The sequence below is a fragment of the Tachyglossus aculeatus genome, chromosome 22 (assembly GCF_015852505.1).
Source record: "Tachyglossus aculeatus isolate mTacAcu1 chromosome 22, mTacAcu1.pri, whole genome shotgun sequence".
NCBI lineage: Eukaryota > Metazoa > Chordata > Mammalia > Monotremata > Tachyglossidae > Tachyglossus > Tachyglossus aculeatus.
Genome location: NC_052087.1, coordinates 848477 through 867893, shown reverse-complemented (window position 1 = coordinate 867893; position 19417 = coordinate 848477). Strand labels below are relative to the sequence as shown.

The 19417-nt window shown below is 44.0% G+C and overlaps 1 non-coding gene across 1 annotated transcript; it reads left to right on the top strand.

Moving 5' to 3' along the window:
• The first annotated feature begins 404 nt into the window (after positions 1–404).
• Positions 405–542, top strand: LOC119944241. The gene has a single exon (XR_005455738.1). It is a non-coding gene; the product is annotated as a small nucleolar RNA SNORA7 (small nucleolar RNA).
• The last annotated feature ends 18875 nt before the right edge of the window (positions 543–19417 follow it).

The following is a 19417-nucleotide window of genomic DNA, read 5'->3' as shown; positions in this document are numbered from 1 at the left end:
ACATGGGGATCGCAGGCTTAAGCCCTATTTTACAGATGAGGTAACTGAGGCTCAGAGACGTTAAGTGACTTGCCCAAGGTCACAAAGCAGACATGTGGCAGAGCCGGTATTAGAACTCATGACCTCTGCCTCCCAAGCCGGTGCTCTTGCCGCTGAACCACGCGGCTTCCAGTATTGTTTGAGACTGGGGAACGGGAGGAGTCGCCTCATGGGGCACTCACAAAAGTTTCTTCGTCTGTAAAATGGGGTTAATATGCCTGTTCTAGTCATAGAACATGTGCCCACGTGGGACAGTATCCATCAGATCATTAAATCCGTCTAGCTACGTGAGTTTATATGAGGCCCTCATGCAGGCAATATTTCTGCTCACAGGAATAATGCTATTATACTACCCATATTTATTATCCCTCTCAGGGTCGCACCTGGAGAGTTTCTAGTATTCTACCAGTCACGGCTACAGGAGGGAGAGTCAAGCAGAGGCATACCCATCTCTTTCCTAGCTTGGGTAGTGGCTAGTGAGTGGAAGGCAATCTGCTACAAGTCAAAACTCGCCAATGCTGGGCAGCAGCGGCATGGGAGAGACTTAAGGGCAGAGACTCATTTACTGCGTGGGAGGTGGCAATGATAAACCGCTTCTGTATTTTTACCAAGAAAATTCTATGGATATGCTACCAGAGCAATTGTAGGTTGAAATGGGGCATTCTGGGAGAGATGTGTCTTGGACGTCGCTATGGGTGGGACATGACTCGACAACATAAGACAACAGTGATATTTATTAAGTGCGTAGTATGTGCCAAGTTACGTCTGCTTGTTTTTGGAATTAGAACCCAGAACTTCTGATTCCCAGTTTCATTCTCTGGCCACTAGGTCATGTTGTTTCCCAAGGATATGTTCAAGAAGATGGCAGTTTAAACAGTTGGTGAGGAGGCAAACTGGATCCAAGACTAGATTGCACTATCTAACTTGTCAAGCTCTCTGTCGTCCATCACCAAACAGCTCTGAAAAACAAATCCCACCTCCTCTAGGAATTCTTCCCTGACTAGCCAGAAGTGCGGTGTTGAACCGCCCCCGTCGACACAAGCATATGCCAGATCTGAGAAACGGCACTCTATATAAAGTCTAGATGGATGTCTTCCTTGCTTGTTCATCATGGAAATGTGTCATTACTTTTTCTATATTTGTGCCTGCATTCATTCATTCAATCAATGGTATTTTTGGAGTGCTTACTGCGTGCAGAGCAGGTTTGATGCATTCATTCATTTGTTAGTATATCTGCAAATGTTTAATTATTTTCTATATTAATATTTTCTTTTCTAGAGAGCGGGGATTCTGTTTAATTTGCTTAGAAAGTTGCCTAGAACAGGAATATAGAGGCACATAACAGAACGTTTATTATGACTCACACACAAGGAAATTTGCTGATCATGGCAACAGTGGCAAATTTAACTCCCCAAACCAGAGGTTGCATGTCCTAATGGAAAGACCATAGGTGTGGGAGTTAGGAGACTAGGGTTCTGAATACAGTTCTGCCATGGGCCTGCTGTATTACTCTGGGCAAGAAATGTAGCCTCTCTGTGGCCTACTTTAATAATGATAGCATTTGTTAAGCGCTTACTAGGTGCAAAGCACTGTTCTAAGCGCTGGAAAAAAATATGCTCCAGGTGAGGATCAAACTCACAACCTCTGCATTCCCCACACCCTTACCGCTCATCTGTACAATAGGGATAAAATACCTACTCTTCCTACTTAAATTGCAAGCCTAGCATTGGTCAGGGACTGAGTCTTTTATGATTGTCTTGTAGCTACCAAAGTGCTGGTGTCCTTAAACTGATTAACTTGTTCTGAAGGACCTAAAAATCTAAACTTTTATGTTCATAATCTAATGTAATAAGTAAAACAAGAAAGTTTCTAACAGTACCTTTGTCCTGAAATTAATATTTTGTCGAGGGCAGGTGAAGCACTTCATCTGTTGCCCCCCTATACATACAGGCTTTCCCTTTCCCAGATAGCCTCCTCATGCATAGCCTCTGTTAGCAGATGGGTCTCAAACCAGCCTTTTGAGCCCAGACAAAACAGTCAGTTTCAGCCCAGGTTCAGACTCCCTGTCAAGGTCTGGCAGCAGAGATCTTTTTACACATGTAGAGAAGCAGGGTGGCTTAATGGATAGAGCAAGGGCCTGAGAGTCAGAAGGACCTGGGTTCTAATCTATGCTGTGTCACTTCCCTGCTGTGTGACCTCAGGGAAGTCACTTAACTTCTCTTTGCCTGTTACCTCATCTGTCAAACCTGCCGGTCTCACCTCTGCAACATCGCCAAGAACCGCCCTTTCCTCTCCATCCAAACTGCTACCCTGCTGGTTCGCTCTCTCATCCTGTCCCGACTGGATTACTGCATCAGCCTCCTCTCTGATCTCCCATCCTCCTGTCTTTCCCCACTGCAGTCTGTACTTCACGCTGCTGCCCGGATCATCTTTGTGCAAAAACGCTTTGGGCATGTTACTCCCCTCCTCAAAAATCTCCAGTGGCTACCAGTCAACCTATGCATCAGGCAAAAACTCCTCACCCTCAGCTTCAAGGCTTTCCATCCCCTCGCCCCCTCCTACCTCACCTCCCTTCTTTCCTTCTCCAGCCCAGCCCGCACTCTCCACTCCTCTGCCGCTAACCTCCTCACCGTGCCTCATTCTCGCCTGTCCTGCCGTCGACCCCCAGCCCAAGTCCTCCCCCTGGCTTGGAATGCCCTCCCTCTACACATCCGCCAAACTAGCTCTCTTCCTCCCTTCAAAGCCCTACTGAGAGCTCACCTCCTCCAGGAGGCCTTCCCAGACTGATCCCCCTCCTCCCTCTCCCCGTCCCCATCCCTCCCGCTCTACCTCCTTCCCCTCCCCAAAACACCTGTATATATGATTGTAGAGAAGCAGCGTGGCTCAGTGGAAAGAGCATGGGCTTTGGAGTCAGAGGTCGTGGGTTCGAATCCCGGCTCCACCACATGCCTGCTGTGTGACCTTGGGCAAGTCACTTCACATCTCTGAGCCTCAGTTCCGTCATCTGTAAAATGGGGATTAAGACTGTGAGCCCCGCGTGGGACAACCTGATCACCTTGTATCCCCCCAGCGCTTAGAACAGTGCTTTGCACATAGTAAGCGCTTAACAAATGCCATTATTATTGTTATTATTATTACAATCTTTGCCATGTAGGAAGCATTTAACAATAGTAATAACAGGAAATAATATCAAATCCATCCCTGTCTGCTTATAACAGAAGTAGACTGTAAAGTTCAATAAGCCTTTGTTTCCAGAGGATGTCTCTCTCTTGGTTCATTCTGTTTAACTATATTTCATTTTCCCCATAAGATGTGGTTCTTATCACAGCAACCTTCAGGCAAGTCGATTACTAGACTCAAATTCTGGGAGAAAAACTACAATTATTCAGGGAGGATGATCGAGGATTACACATTTTGCCTTCGAATGCCATAATGATTTCAAAACTAAATGACAATCTATTTTTCCATGGGAGAATATGGTGGAATCTTTTTCTTTGCTTATAAACACAGTTAAATTGCTAATAAAGTAATTGGGTGAATCTTGATTTAGAGTTAGAATTGTTAGTAAATTCATTGAGAAGCAGCGTGGCTCAGTGGAAAGAGCACAGGCTTTGGAGTCATAGGTCATGGGTTCAAATCCTGGCTTTACCAATGGTCAGCTGTGTGACTTTGGACAAGTCACTTAACTTCTCTGTGCCTCAATTACCTCATCTGTAAAATGGGGATTAAGACTGTGAGCCCCACATGGGAAAACCTCATCGCCTTGTAATCTCCCCAGAACTTAGAACAGTATTAGAACACTTAGAACACATAGTAAGTGCTAAATAAAGGCCATCATTATTATTATTGTTTGAAAAATTCGTTGAGACAGCTAATGATGAATTGATGGGGCTTTATGACCAAAAAATAGAATAAAATAAATTTAACATAGAGCATTTTCCACAATTATTTTTTGACTGACTCTGGACTGCTACTATCAATCAATCAATCAATCAATCGTATTTATTGAGCACTTACTGTGTACAGAGCACTGTACTAAGCGCTTGGGAAGTACAAGCTGGCAACATACAGAGACAGTCCCTACCCAACAGTGGGCTCACAGTCTAGAAGGGGGAGACAGAGAACTAAACCAAACATACTAACACAATAAAATAAATAGAATAGATAGGTACAAGTAAAATAAATAAATAAATAAATAGAGTAATAAATATGTACAAACATATATACATATATACAGGTGCTGTGGGGAAGGGAAGGAGGTAAGATGAGGGAGATGGAGAGGGGGATGAGAGGGAGAGGAAGGAAGCGGCTCAGTCTGGGAAGGCCTCCTGGAGGAGATGAGCTCTCAGTAGGGTCTTGAAGGGAGGAAGAGAGCTAGCTTGGCAGATGGGCAGAGGGAGGGCATTCCAGGCCCGCGGGAGGATGTGGGCCGGGGGTCGATGGCGGGACAGGCAAGAACGAGGTACGGTGAGGAGATTAGCGGCAGAGGAGCGGAGGGTGCGGGCTGGGCTGTAGAAGGAGAGAAGGGAGGTGAGGTAGGAGGGGGCGAGGTGATGGACAGCCTTGAAGCCCAGGGTGAGGAGTTTCTGCCTGATGCGCAGATTGATTGGAAGCCACTGGAGATTTTTGAGGAGGGGAGTAACATGCCCAGAGCGTTTCTGGACAAAGACAATCCGGGCAGCAGAATGACCTATGGATTGAAGTGGGGAGAGACACGAGATCAGAGAGAAGGCTGATGCAGTAGTCCAGACGGGATAGGATGAGAGCTTGAACGAGCAGGGTAATGGTTTGGATGGAGAGGAAAGGGCGGATCTTGGCAATGTTGTGGAGCTGAGACCGACAGGTTTTTGTGACGGCTTGGATGTGAGGGGTGCATGAGAGAGCGGAGTCGAAGATGACACCAAGGTTGCCGGCTTGTGAGACAGAAAGGATGGTAGTGGCGTCAACAGAGATGGGAAAGTCAGGGAGATGGCAGGGTTTGGGAGGGATGACAAGGAGTTCAGTCTTGGACATGTTGAGTTTAGCCATGTTCTGGGTTTGGCATTCTTCTTCCCTACACTCACCCTCTTGAGGAGTTCATAATAATAATAATAATAATAATAATAATAATAATAATAATAATAATAATAACAATGAGATTTATTAAGTGCTTACTACATGCAAAAAACTGTTCTAAACGCTGGGGAGATTACAAGGTGATCAGGTTGTCCCATCGTGGCCTCACAGTCTTCATCCCCATATTACAGATGAGGTAACTGAGGCCCAGAAAAGTTAAGTGACTTGCCCAAAGTCACACAGCTAAGTGGCAGAGCCAAAATTTGAACCCATGACCTCTGACTGCAAAACCCATGCTCTTTCCACTGAGCCACACTGCTTCATCTACTCAAGTGGCTTCAGCTACTGACTCTATATGTGTGTCTATCAAACTAATCTCTCTAGTCTTGACCACTCATCTGACCTACAACACATCTCCCCATGTCTCCAGGATATCTCCACTTGGATGTCCCACCGGCACCTCAAAAGCAATAAGTCTGAAGCAGAATTTGTCTTTCTCCCTAAACTCACTCTTCTGTAGTTCCCATTTTCGGAGAGAACAGCACTATCCTCTGTCACCCAGAAGCTTGCCATCTCTGTGATTTTCTCATCTCCATGCTGTCTTTCAACTCTAACCCTAGGATCTTTCTATTCATTGTCACGGGCTCCTGGTTCATACCAACCAGGACCTTCCTGGACCGGGAGAGCCTCAGTGATAGGTAGTAGAAGTCAAACTACACCTCTGATCATCAAGGTTAATGTGGAAAGATTTTTACTTAGTTCTACCAGCACACAAGGGTGTTACACATACACACACCCACTCGCTCTACCATACCACGGTCCAATACCAGTCTGAGGTCAAAGGAGCCCGTTCTGTCAATGTTTCTTCTTTCTGCTTCCAAGTGCTGCTCTCCTTCTGCTGCTTCTCTGCATGCCTCTGTCTGTCTGTCCAGGAGCCCCCCTCTTTCGGGATGCCTCTGTGCCTCAAAGCAATGGCCTTTTATCTTCCTTAGGCATTGCAGCTGTGGCCCTCCATGCAGTCATTGATTGGTCAAGGCCCATTACTGGGTAGAACAGGAAGAGAAAGCCCCATATTTCTCCATGTTCCACACCCTCACAGACCCAAAAATCACCTGCCTCAGGTAGAGCACATCAGTGCCTTTGCAAATAACTACAACCCTTTTACCAGCTATAGTAATATGGTGGTAGATGTTTTATCAGCTTCCTCATTGGGTATTGTGCCACTAGCCTAATTGGTACTACAGTTGAAACTACACTCTACTGAGCAGATCATCTTCCTGAAGCATCACCTTCACTACATCTGGCTTCTTTTCAAAACCCACCACTGATTTTCTATGTCTCTCAGCTCAAACAAAAGATCCACTCAATTGAATTCAAGGCTTCCCACCAAATCTCCCTGCCTAGCTTTTCTGCTCTCTTTCTGCTATTCCACAGTTCACTCTCTTCGTTTCTCCCAGACTAATCTGATAACTACACCTTGCTCTCTAATCTCTTACCTTCGTGCTCACCACTCAGACTGTTTCCCAGATTTTAAACTTCATCCCTCCCCAAACCCAACGGGCCAAAAACTCTCCCCACATTGAACAGGATCTTAAAATATCATCTTTTCCATTAAGCCTTCCCTGATTAGTTCCCAGCACCCCAAGTCATAGGAACCATCAGCTATTTCTAGAACTTTGAGAAACAGCTGTGCCTACTGGCAGGAGCAAGGGCCTAGGAGTCAAAAGATGTGGGTTCTAATCCCAGCTCTGCCATTTGTCTGCTTTGTGACCTTGGACAAGTTACTTCAATTCTCTGGGCCTCAGTTACCTCATCTGTAAAATGGAGATTAACACTGTGAGCCCCAAGCGGCACAGCAACTGTGTCCAACATGATTAACTAATATCTATCCCAGTTTTTAGCAGGTAGTAAGTGCTTAACAAATACCACAATAATAATTTATGAACCTATTTACCCCCCATCCTATGCACTTCTCTACACAGGTTTTTCTACTGTATGCACAACTAGGGCATTTATATTGATGAGTCTATTTGTAAAATAATAATAATAATATTTGTTAAGCAGGTTGTCCCACGTGGGGCTCACATTCTTAATCCCTATATTACAGAAGAGATAACAGTTACGGAGAAGTTAAGTGACTTGCCCAAAGTCACACAGCTGACAATTGGCAGAGCTGGGATTCGAACCCTTGACCTCTGACTCCAAAGCCTGTGTTATTTCCACTGAGCCACGCTGCTTCTCTATGTCTGTCTGTCTGACCAGTTAGGGTGTAAACACTTTGTTCGCAGGGGATGTATTGCTTCTTGGTTTTGCATTTCCTAAGCACTTAATACAGTGTATAGCACTCAGATAAAGGGTCCACAAAAGCAAGAAACTCAGAGTGTATCTCTTTCTTGCCATCATGATAGAGGGGAGAAAGCTGGTTCCCATGGTAGTTTAAAGATATTAAAGAGGTATGTTAAGGCCATTTATAAAGCCCACAGGTTTTTTGCTTCATTTTGGAATCTTTTTGTTGTTTTTAATGACATTTGTTAGCACTTACTATGTGTCAGGCATGTACTAAGTCCTGGGGTAGATACAAACTAATCAGGTTGGACACAGTCTATGTCCCACATGATGCTCATGGTTTTAATCTCCATTTTACAGATAGAGTCACTGAGGAACAGAGCAGTTAAGTGACCTGCCCAAGGTCATGTGGCACACAAGTGGTACAGCATGGATTAGAATCCAGGTTCTTCTGATTCCTAGGGCCTATCCACTAAACCACGCTTCTTCTCAGTTCACCAACATGAGTATTACCAAAGAGGTGCTGAAAACTCTGCATATCTAATAAGATATTTGTGGACTGTGAGCTCCTCAAGGGCAGGGAATGTGTGTCTTGGCTTTCTAGTGGACACTTCCAAGTGCTTAGAGAAGCTGCTTTGCAATGGAGGCACTCAGTAAATGCCATTGATTGATTGATTGATTTTAGGATATTGTACTAAGCATTTGTAAATGAAATCCTGTCCTCACAGATAATAATAATAACAATAATGGTATTTGGTAAGTGCTTACCATGTGCCAGGGACTGTACTAACCTCTGGGGTGGATACAAGCAAATCAGGATGGACACCGTCCCTGTCTCACGTAGGGTTCACAGTCTCAATCACCACTTTACAGATGAGGTAACTGAGGCCCAGAGAACTGAAGGTCGCACAGCAGACAAGTGGCAGAGCAGGGATTAGAACCCATGACCTTCTGAGTTCCAAACCCATGCTTTATCCTCTACACCATGCTGCTTCATGATGGCATCCTTACTACTTTTGCAGATTACAATCCTAGACAGAATGGATATCACTAGAGATGGAAGTGTTCCTTTATAAAGACCACAAGGGAAGCAGCTTGTCAATCAGAGGACCTGGGTTCTAAACTCAGCTCTGTCTCTTGCCTGCTGTGCGATCATGGGTAAGTCACCTAACTCATCTGTGCCTCAGTTTCCTCAACGTACAATGGGGCTTCAATACCTGTTCTCCCTCCTACTTAAATTGTGAGCCCCATGGAGAGAAAGGATTGTGTCCCACCTGGTTTTCTTGAACCTACTGTAGTGAGAATTACAATGCTGGCACAAAGTAAGTGCTTAACAAATACCATTAAAAAAAGGAACACACCAGGATGTGGTTCAGAGTCTAAGTTCCTACTTTCCTTTCAACTCCCTCCCTTCTTTCAGTCTCATCACTTCCACAGGTGCTTTCCAAGGAGTGAAATCTAATTTTCAGTAGCCAAGAGTCCTGGGACAGTCAGTATAATGACCTCCTCAGTTCTCCAGGTTTAATCACGCCACACATAGCCAATATCATAGCAAGGTGTGTGTACTGGAAAAAAGCAATTACCTTTGTGAGATGGAAGAGCTAATTCACTTCACTTGGGTGAGCAGACTACTTCCAAAGAGTAATTTACTCACTGTTGGATCTGACCCATTAATAACTAATGAAAACAGTAATCCCGAGCACAATAAGAATAATTAGTAGCATAATAATAATTATGATCAGTGGTCTCCCAACTGCCATCTGGGGCAAGTAAGTGTTAATCCCATTTTAGAGAGAGTTAAAATAACAAGAAATTCAGCAATTTTCCCAAGGTCAACTAGAAAGTTGGTTGCAGAAAACGAGGGGAAATTAACTTTCCTGATCCCTTTGGAGATAAAATGGTAAAATTCGTCCTTTACTAATGAACCTTTTCTACAATGAATTTACAAATGGCATTCATTCATTCATTCAATCGTATTTATTGAGCACTTACTATGTGCAGAGCACTGTACTAAGTGCTTGGGAAGTACAAGTCGGCAACATATAGAGATGGTACCTACCCAACAACGGGCTCACAGAGGGGAGACAATAATAGTAGCTATTCCACCATTCATTCATTCAATCGTATTTATTGAGCGCTTACTGTGTGCACAGCACTGTACTAAGCGCTTGGGAAGTACAAGTTGGCAACATATAGAGACAGTCCCTACCCAACAACGGGCTCACGGTCTAGAAGGGGGAGACAGGCAACAAACCAAAACATATTAACAAAATAAAATAAATAGAATAGTAAATAAGTACAAGTAAAATAAATAGAGTAATAAATCTGTACAAACATAAATACAGGTGCTGTGGAGAGGGGAAGGAGGTAAGGCGGCGGGGATGGGGAGGAGGAGGAGGGGGAGAGGAAAGAGGGGGCTCAGTCTGGGAAGGCTTCCTGGAGGAGGTGAGCTCTCAGTAGGGCTTTGAAGGGAGGAAGAGAGCTACCTTGGCGGATGTGCGGAGGGAGGGCATTCCAGGCCAGGGGGAGGATGTGGGCCGGGGGTCGACGGCGGGACAGGCGAGAACGAGGCACAGTGAGGAGGCCAGCGGCAGAGGAGTGGAGGGTGCGAGATGGGCTCTAGAAGGAAAGAAGGGAGGTGAGTTAGGAGGGGGCGAGGTGATGGAGAGCTTTGAATCCGAGAGTGAGGAGTTTTTGCCTGATGTGAAGGTTGATTGGTAGCCACTGGAGAGTTTTGAGGAGGGGAGTAACATGCCCAGAGTGTTTCTGCACAAAGATGATCTGGGCATTCATTCATTCATTCAATCGTATTTATTGAGCACTTACTTTGTGCAGAGCACTGTACTGAGCGCTAGGGAAGTACAAGTTGGCAACATATAGAGACGGTCACTACCCAACAGTGGGGGCAGCAGCGTGAAGTATAGATTGTAGTGGAGTGAGACAGGAGGATGGGAGATCAGAGAGGAGGCTGATGCAATAATCCAGTCGGGATAGGATTTCCAACTCAGAATGCTTTCACCTGGTATTCATTTATTCATAACTGGGAAAGCAACATGGGAAAGAGCACAGGACTGGGAGTAGGGGGAATTGGGTTTAAGTTCTAGCTCTGCCTATCACATGCTGTTTGACTTTGGAAAATCACTTGACAACACTGGGCCTAAATTACCTCAATTCTAAAATAAGGATGAGATAGTTGGAAACCCCTCTTGGACTGAGACTCATGTAATAGCTTTGTACCTATCCCATTGTTAAGCACTGTAAATTCTTAAAAACGTCAATGTTCTAATTCTTATTCTTCTTATTACTTCATCATTATTATTAGTAGAACCGACTGTGAGCCCACATTTGGGTAGGGACCGTCTCTATATGTTACCAACTTGTACTTCCCAAGCGCTAAGTACAGTGCTCTGCACACAGTAAGCGCTCAATAAATACAATTGAATGAATGAATGAATGGTGTCAGGAACAAGCACAGTTTAGAGTGGAGAATCCAGAAGACTTTCTTCAGCATTCTGCATTTCTAAAGATCTTTTAAATGCTCAATGCACCAGAGAAGCAGCGTGGCTCAGTTGAAAGAACCCGGGCTTTGGAGTCAGAGGTCATGGGTTCAAATCCCAGCTCTGCCAATTGTCAGCTGTGTGACTTTGGGCAAGTCACTTAACTTCTCTGGGCCTCAGTTCTCTCATCTGTAAAATGGGAATTAAGACTGTGAGCCCCCCGTGGGACAACCTGATCACCTTGTTAACTCCCCAGCGCTTAGAACAGTGCTTTGCACATAGTAAGCACTTAATAAAATGATATCACTATGAATGAGATATCAGAATGAACATTTAGTTCAGCAAAGTTTGGCAAGTTTAGGATAAAGTATTCCTTTACCTTGTTACTTTCTAATTGCACAGTTTAACAAGCAATCAAGGTGGAAAGTAGCTAAGTCCCAATTGAGAATTTGTTGGAAACTCTTTTCTCAAGAGCTGGCAGTTAAAACATTCCCTGGAACTTTCAATACCTAAGTATTTTCCCATGTTTCAACTAGTTTGCATGAGGCTCTGATGATATTTGCTTTTAAGTATCAGTTGAACTCAATGACCCAGTGAAACTCAAAGATCAAACCAATCAATGAGGCAGGGTGGACAAGTTGCAAGACCATAGGGCTGACGGTTAGAAGATCCGGACTTAAATACTAGACATATCATTAACTTTGGACAAGTAAGTTAAGTTCTTTGGGTTTTGTTATCTGTAAAATGGGGATGAAGTATCCTATTCTTCTTATCTCTCAGATCATAAGTTCCATGTGGCCCAGGGGCTGTGATCTGATCTTATGTCTTGTAATCACATTAATTTGCAGCATAGGGCTTGGCACTTAGAAGAGACTGTAATAGTAATAATAATAATAATTGCAGTATTTGTTAAGTGATTACAATGTGTCATGCACTGTACTAAGTGCTGGGGTGGATACAAGCTAATCAGGTTAGACACAGTCCCTTTACCCCATCAGGTTCACAGTCTTAATCTCCATTTTACAGATGAGATAACTGAGGCAGAGAGAAATGAAGTGACTTTCCCAAGGCTACACAGCATACAAGTGGCAGAGACAGAATTAGAACTCAGGTTCTTCTTACTTCCAGGTCCATGGTCTTCTTTTTCCTAGAATAAAAGGATAATTAAAATATAGAGGGATTAAATAGAATTTTCTTATTTCAATGGGGAATATATTATGAGAGAGAGAGAGAGAGAGAGAGAGAGAGAGCATAGGCAAGCGTATGCTAAGATTTCAACATTGGGGATCTCTTCTATCAGATCAGATTGTTATTTTGTTTTAGATAGATTTAGATATCAAATGTTCCTGAACCAAATGTCTGGGTAGATACCTTCAAACACAAATTTCCACTCCTCTCTCTAAATTACTTTATTTCTTTCCAAGGAACAGACGGTGTTTTAATTTTGAGAGAAAGGATTAATAGTCTCATAGTTAACATTCACATGGACCGTGATCAGATATTTTGGGTCTCCCTTAAATAACTTCAGATCACTTTGTTTCTACAACTGTGGTTTGGGATTATGGCTTCATATTGTAAGTGTAATGTTATAAGGTCTGAACTGCAAGACACAAGATTCTTCAAAGACATCAGATTTTGGTATCAAATGAACTCAGTCTAAAAACCTTAGGGAGGTTGTTATTTGGCAGTTCAGGAGAAGGAGAAAGTTCAAAATGTCATTTGCTGTCCTGGAAGTATTTCATTCTAGAGATGGGTAAAAGATGAAATAGTGGTTCCATTTTAGAGTTGACAACTTTATTCTTGTCTAGATTTTCTAACTCACCCCAGGTCATTGCAGTTCAAAAGATCTTATTATTATTATTATCATTATTATTATTAATATGTGCCGTTGAGTTGTTTCTGATTCATAGCGACTCCATGGATCTACTTTCTCCAGAACGTCCTGTTTTCTGCCATAACCCACACCTTTCTAATGGTTCTTCCGTTATCATTGTTATGGTCTCTATCCATTTTTGCCTGATGCGTCGGTTGATTGGTAGCCACTGGAGATTTTTGAGGAGGGGAGTAAGATGCCCAAAACGTTTCTTCACAAAGATGATCCACGCATCAGCGTTAAGTATAGATTGAAATGGGGAGAGACAGGAGGATGGGAGATCAGAGAGGAGGTTGATGCCGTAATCCAGTCGGGATAGGATGAGAGATTGAACCAGCAGGGTAGCGGTTTGGATGGAGAGGAAAGGGCGGATCTTGGTGATCTTGTGGAGGTGAGACCGTCAGGTTTTGGTGATGGATTGGATGTGAGGGGTGAACGAGAGAGTGGAGTCGAGGATGACACCAAGGGTGCGGGCTTGTGAGATGGGAAGGATGGTAGTGCCGTCAACAGTGATGGGAAACTCAGGGAGAGGGCAGGGTTTGGGAGGGAAGATAAGGAGTTCTGTCTTGGACATATTAAGTTTTAGATGGGGGCAAGACATCCAGATGGAGATGTCCTGAAGGCAGGAGGAGATACGAGTCTGGAGGGAGGGAGAGAGAGCAGGGGCAGAGATGTAGATTTGGGTGTTAGTGTAGAGATGATAGTTGAAGCTGTGGGAGCGAATGAGTTCACCAAGGGAGTGAATGTAGATAGAGAACAGAAGGGGACCAAGAACTGACCCTTGAGCAACCCCTAAAGAAAGGGGATGGGAAGGGGAGGAGGAGCCCGCAAAAGAGACTGAGAATGAACTGCCGGAGAGATAAGAGGAGAACCAGGAGAGGACAGAGTCTGTGAAGCCAAGGTTGGATAACGTGTTGAGGAGAAGTGGGTGGTCCACAGTATTGAAGGCAGCTGAGACGTTGAGGAGGATTAGGATAGAGTAGGAGCCGTTGTATTTGGCAAGCAGGAGGTCATTGGTGACCTTTGAAAGGGCAGTTTCCGTGGAATGTAGGGGACGGAAGCCAGATTGGAGGGGGTCGAGGAGAGATTGGTGTTGAAGAATTCGAGGCAGCGCGTGTAGACGACTCGTTCAAGGAGTTTGGAAAGGAATGGTAGGAGGGATATGGGGCGATAACTAGAAGGTGAGGTGGGGTCAAGAGGGTTTTTTTTTAGGATGGGAGAGATATGGGCATATTTGAAGGCAGAGGGGAAGGAACCAGTGGAGAGTGAGCGGTTGAAGATGGAAGTTAAGGAGGCGAGGAGGGACGGAGTGAGAGATTTCATAGGATGAGAGGGAATGGGGTCAGAAGCCCCCATGTGGCCGGAATAGCACTTGAGAGGAGGGAGGAGATCTCATCTGAGGACGCTGCTGGGAAGGATGGGAGAGTAGCGGAGAGGGTTGAGAGCTGGGAGGTTGGAGAAGGGGGAGGAGTGACTTTGGGGAGCTCAGACCTGATGGATTTAATTTTATTAATGAAATAGGAGACCAGATCATTGGAGGTGAGGGAAGGAGGAGGGGGAGGAACAGGAGGCCTGAGAAGGGAGTTAAATGTATGGAAGAGCTGACGTGGATGATGGGCATGGGTGTCAATAAGGGAGGAGAAATAGCTTTGTCTGGCAGAGTTAAGGCAGGAAAGGATAAACGTGAAGTGAACGAGGTTGGCATGGTGTTTAGACTTTCGCCAGCAGCGTTCAGCAGCTCGAACATAACAACGAAGGAGGCAGACAGTGGCAGTGATCCAGGGCTGTGGGTTAGTGGTACGAGAGTGGCAAAGGGAAAGGGGAGCGAGGGAGTCGAGCTGAGTAGAGAGGGTAGGGTTGAGAGCAATAATCTGATCATCAAGATTGGGTAAAGACGAAATGGAGGTGAGGTGGGGTGTGAGGCGCTCAGAAAGATGTTTGGGGTCGAAAGAGCGGAGGTCTCTGTGAGGTAGGTACTATGGCAAATAGTAAGTGCTTAACCAATACCACTATTATTATTGCCCTTCCCCTCCCCACAGCACTTGTGTAAATTTGTACATATTTATTACTTTATTTTATTACTGATATGTATATAGCAATAATTTATTACTGATATGTATATAGCTATAATTTTATTTATTCTGATGGCATTGACACCTGTTTACTTACTTACCTACTTTTTTTGTTTTGTTGTCTGTCTCCCCGTTCTAGACTGTGAGCCCATTGTTGGGTAGGGACCACCTCTATATGTTGCAAATTTGTACTTCCCAAGTGTTTAGTACAGTGCTGTGCACACAGTAAGTGCTCAGTAAATACTACTGAATGAATAAATGAAGAGAGAAGTTAAGTTAAGAGAGAAGTTAAATGACTTGCCCAAAGACACACAGCAGACTAGCAGTGGATCCGGGATTAGAACTCACGTCTTTCTACTCCCAAGCCCATGCTCTTTGCAAAGCCAAACTGCTTCTCCAGTGACATTAGATGTTCAACACAGTTGAATTAATGCAAACGTAAGTGAATTTTCTGTGTGGAAGGATAATCCAAAGTCTTCCTCATTTTAGGAGTACATGTGTATGTTTTGAAATACTCACTGTCTTCCTCATCCTCAACCTAAATCTTCTTAAAGTCCCTAATCAGTATTGATTTCACCTTACTGGAAACACTTCATTTTGAAATCAAGCAAGAGGTCCCAACATGCCTAGTTTTAACAATCTCCCATCATAAAATCTAAGACTGTGCAGTGCACAGGAAAATTAGCTCCATGAGTATGATACTTCCTTTACCAATCAGTAGCATTTATTGAGCACATACTCAGAACAAAACAGTTGGGAGAAAACTACAGAAACAAAATACATTAAACTTTAGGAAAATCAACTCTCTCCCCTCCAGTAAACTTCACTCCTTTCCCACTTGCAATCCAGCCTGTACATTTTACTACTAAAACATCAACCTATGAACCCTGCTTCACTCTTGTCTCTCACCATCAACCTCTGACTCCTATCCTCCCTCCTGCCTGGAGCTCACTAGTCCTTCATATCCAGCTGACTACTACCCTATAATCCTGGTCGTGAGTTCTAATCCCGGCTCCACCGCTTACCTGCTGTGCGACATTGGGTAAATCACTTCACTTCTCTGTACTTCAGTTACCTCATATGTAAAATGGGGATGGAAACTGGAAGCCCCATGTGGGAAAGAGACTCTATCCAACCTGATTAGCTTGTATCCACCCCAGCGCTTAGTACATTTCTTGGCACTCAGTAAGCACTTAACAAATTCCACAAATATTATGATAAACCATCCCATCTTCAAAGCCCTTCTGAAATCACAACTCGTTCAGGAAGCCATCCCTGAGCATTCTATAATTTATCTCCCTCTAGACTGCAAACTCGTTGTGGCCAAAGAACATGTTAATGTCAACCAATTTATAGAGGCAGCCTGGCTTAGTGGATAGAGCTTAGTATGGTGCTCTGCACACAGTAAGTGCTTAATAAATATGATTGAATGAATAGAGCATGGACCAGGGAGTGAGAAGGACCAGGATTGCTCTGCCATTTGTCTGCTGTGTGATCCTGGACAAGTCACTTCACTTCTCTGTGCCTCAGTTATCTCATCAGTAAAATGGAGACTAAGACTGGGAGCTCAAGGACTGTGTCCAACCCGATTATCCTGCATCAACACCAGCACTTAGAACAATGTCTGACACGTAGTAAGCACTAAACAAATACCACAATTATTACTATTACATTAACTCCATTTTATTGTATTCTCCAAAAGGCAGTACAGTGCTCTGCCAATAGGAAGCACTCAGCAAATACAATTGATTGATTAATCTTTCATCTCCCCATCTGATTTTCCCTCCCAATTACTTACCCCATGAGCATGTCTGTACTCACCCACCACCATCTTCTACCCCCGATGTACTCTCCCAAGCTCTTAGTACAGTGTTCCACAAAGAGTAACTGCTTATTAAGCAGCATTAGAGAAGCAGCGTGGCTCAGTGGAAAGAGCACGGACTATAGAGTCAGAGGTCATGGGTTCGAATCCTGGCTCTGTCACTTGTCAGCTGTGTGACTTTGGGCAGTCACTTAACTTCTCTGGGCCTCAGTTACCTCATCTGTAAAATGGGTATGAAGGCTGTAAGCCCCCTGTGGGACAACCTGATCGCCTTGTATACCCCCAGCGCTTAGAACAGTGCCTTGTACATAGTAAGCACTTAATAAATGCCATTATTATCATTATTTGTACATATTTATTAATCTATTTCATTAATGATGTGTATAAATCTATAATTCTATTTATCTATTTTGATGGCATTGACACCTGTCTGCTTGTTTTGTTTTGTTGTCTCTCTCCCCCTTCGAGACTGTGAGCCCGTTGTTGGGTAGGAATTGTCTCTGTTGCCGAATTGTACTTTCCAAGTACTTGGCACATAGTAAGCACCCAATAAATGTGATTAAATGAATGAATGAATGAATATTATTATTGTATTTGTTGAGCACTTACTATGTGCCAGGCACTGTACTATGCACTGGGTTGATACAAGCAAATCAGGTTGGACACAGTCCCTGTCCCATGCGGGCCTCACAGTCTCCATCCCCATTTTACAGATGGGGTAACTGAGGCCCAGAGAAGTGAAGTGACTTTCCCAAGGTCACACAGCAGGCAGTGGTGAACTGGGATTAGAACCCCGGTCCTTCTGAATCCCAGGTCCCTACTCTATCCACGAGGCCATGCTGTTTCCCACTATGCAGTAGTACTGTATGCAGAGCATTTTAACTGTAATGGGGATATATGTTGACAAGTTGTACTTTCCAAGCGCTTACTACAGTGCTCTGCACACAGTAAGCGCTCAATAAATATGATTGACTTATGAGAATCAGCAAGACCCAATCCCTGCAAAGAATTAGCATGTAATTGACAAGACAGCAGCGTGGCTCAGTGGAAAGTACACGGGCTTTGCAGTCAGAGGTCATGGGTTCGAATCCTGGCTCCACCAACTGTCAGCTGTGTGACTTTGGGCAAGTCACTTAACTTCTCTGGGCCTTAGTTCCCTCATCTGTAAAATGGGGATGAAGACTGTGAGCCCCCCATGGGACAACCTCATCACCTTGTAACCTCCCCAGCGCTTAGAACAGTGCTTTGCACATAGTAAGTGCTTAATAAATGTCATAAAAAAAACCTGATGCAAATGCACAAATGTGAAAGTAATTCATTCATTCATTCAATAGTATTTAGTGAGTGCTTGCTGTGTGCAGAGCACTGTATACTCTTGGAAAGTTCAATTTGGCAACAGATTGAGACAATCCCTCTCCAACAACGGGCTCACAGACTAGAAGTCTCAGGATGTATAGAACAAAAAGAGAATAGAAGTACCCCACAAGACGAATCATGCATACCATTAAAACAGGGGTCTACAAAGTGTTAAACAAGGGAGCTGGGAATAGAGTCATGATGAAGGGTGAGGCATAGTTTGGTAAAGAGGACAAGGAATTAGAATGGTTGGAGGGCACATCAAAAGATGGTGAACAGATTATCTTGCAGATCTCATTGCCTCAAGTAAACCCCACTGCCACCTCTCCAGTAGATGGTTGCTCTGTTGCCCTGATCATTTTTCTAAGAAGCATTTTTCTGAGAAGCAGCATGGTCTAGTGATTAGAGCACAGGCCTGAGAGTCAGGAGGACCTGGCTTTTAATCCCAGCTCTGCTACCTGTCCATTATATGACCTTGGGCAAGTTGTTTAACTTATCTGTGCCTCAGTTACTTCATTTGTAAAATGAGGATTAAGACTGTAGGACGGGGACTGTGTCCAACCTCCTTGATTATATCTATCCTAGTACTTAGTACAGTGCCTGGCGCATAGTTAGCACTTAACAAGTACCACAGTTATTGTAATTATCATTATTATTATTAAGGCACAATTTTGTACATACCTCCCTGTGACATTGCTGGGGTTCCCAGACAGTGCTTAGCACATAGGAAGCATTAAATACCATCATAATCATTATTATTAAATTCCTGCTGTAAGGGCCCATGGAGTTACTTTAGAAGCAGTGTGGCTTAGAGGGAAAAGCACGGGCTTGGGAGTCAGAGGTGGTGGGTTCAAATCCCGGCTCTGCTGCTTATCAGCTGTGTGAGTTTGGGTAAGTCACTTCACTTCTCTGTGCCGCAGTTACCGCATCTGTAAAATAGGGATTAAGACTGTGAGCCCCACGTGGGACAACCTGATCACCTTGTATCCCCCCAGTGCTTAGAACAGGGCTTTGCACATAGTAAGTGCTTAACAAATACAACTATTATTATTATTATTATCATTATTATTACATAGAAGCACCAAGATTCTGGTCAGCCTTCACAGAGTCCTAAGCCCCTCCAGTTCTTCTGATCTAACTCACATTTGGGGAACTCCTGCTCAGTGCACCCCTAGGCTTCCACTACCCTTTAATCAATCAACAAATCAATCGTATTTATTGAGCACTTACTGTGTGCAGAGCACTGTACTAAGCGCTTGGAAAGTACAAGTTCATGACATATAGAGATGGTCCCTACCCAACAGTGGGCTCACTGTCTAGAAGGGGGAGACAGAGAACAAAAAAAACATATTAACAAAATAAAATAAATAAAATAGATATGTACAAGTAAAATAAACTTTAACTGAGATAAAGGCGA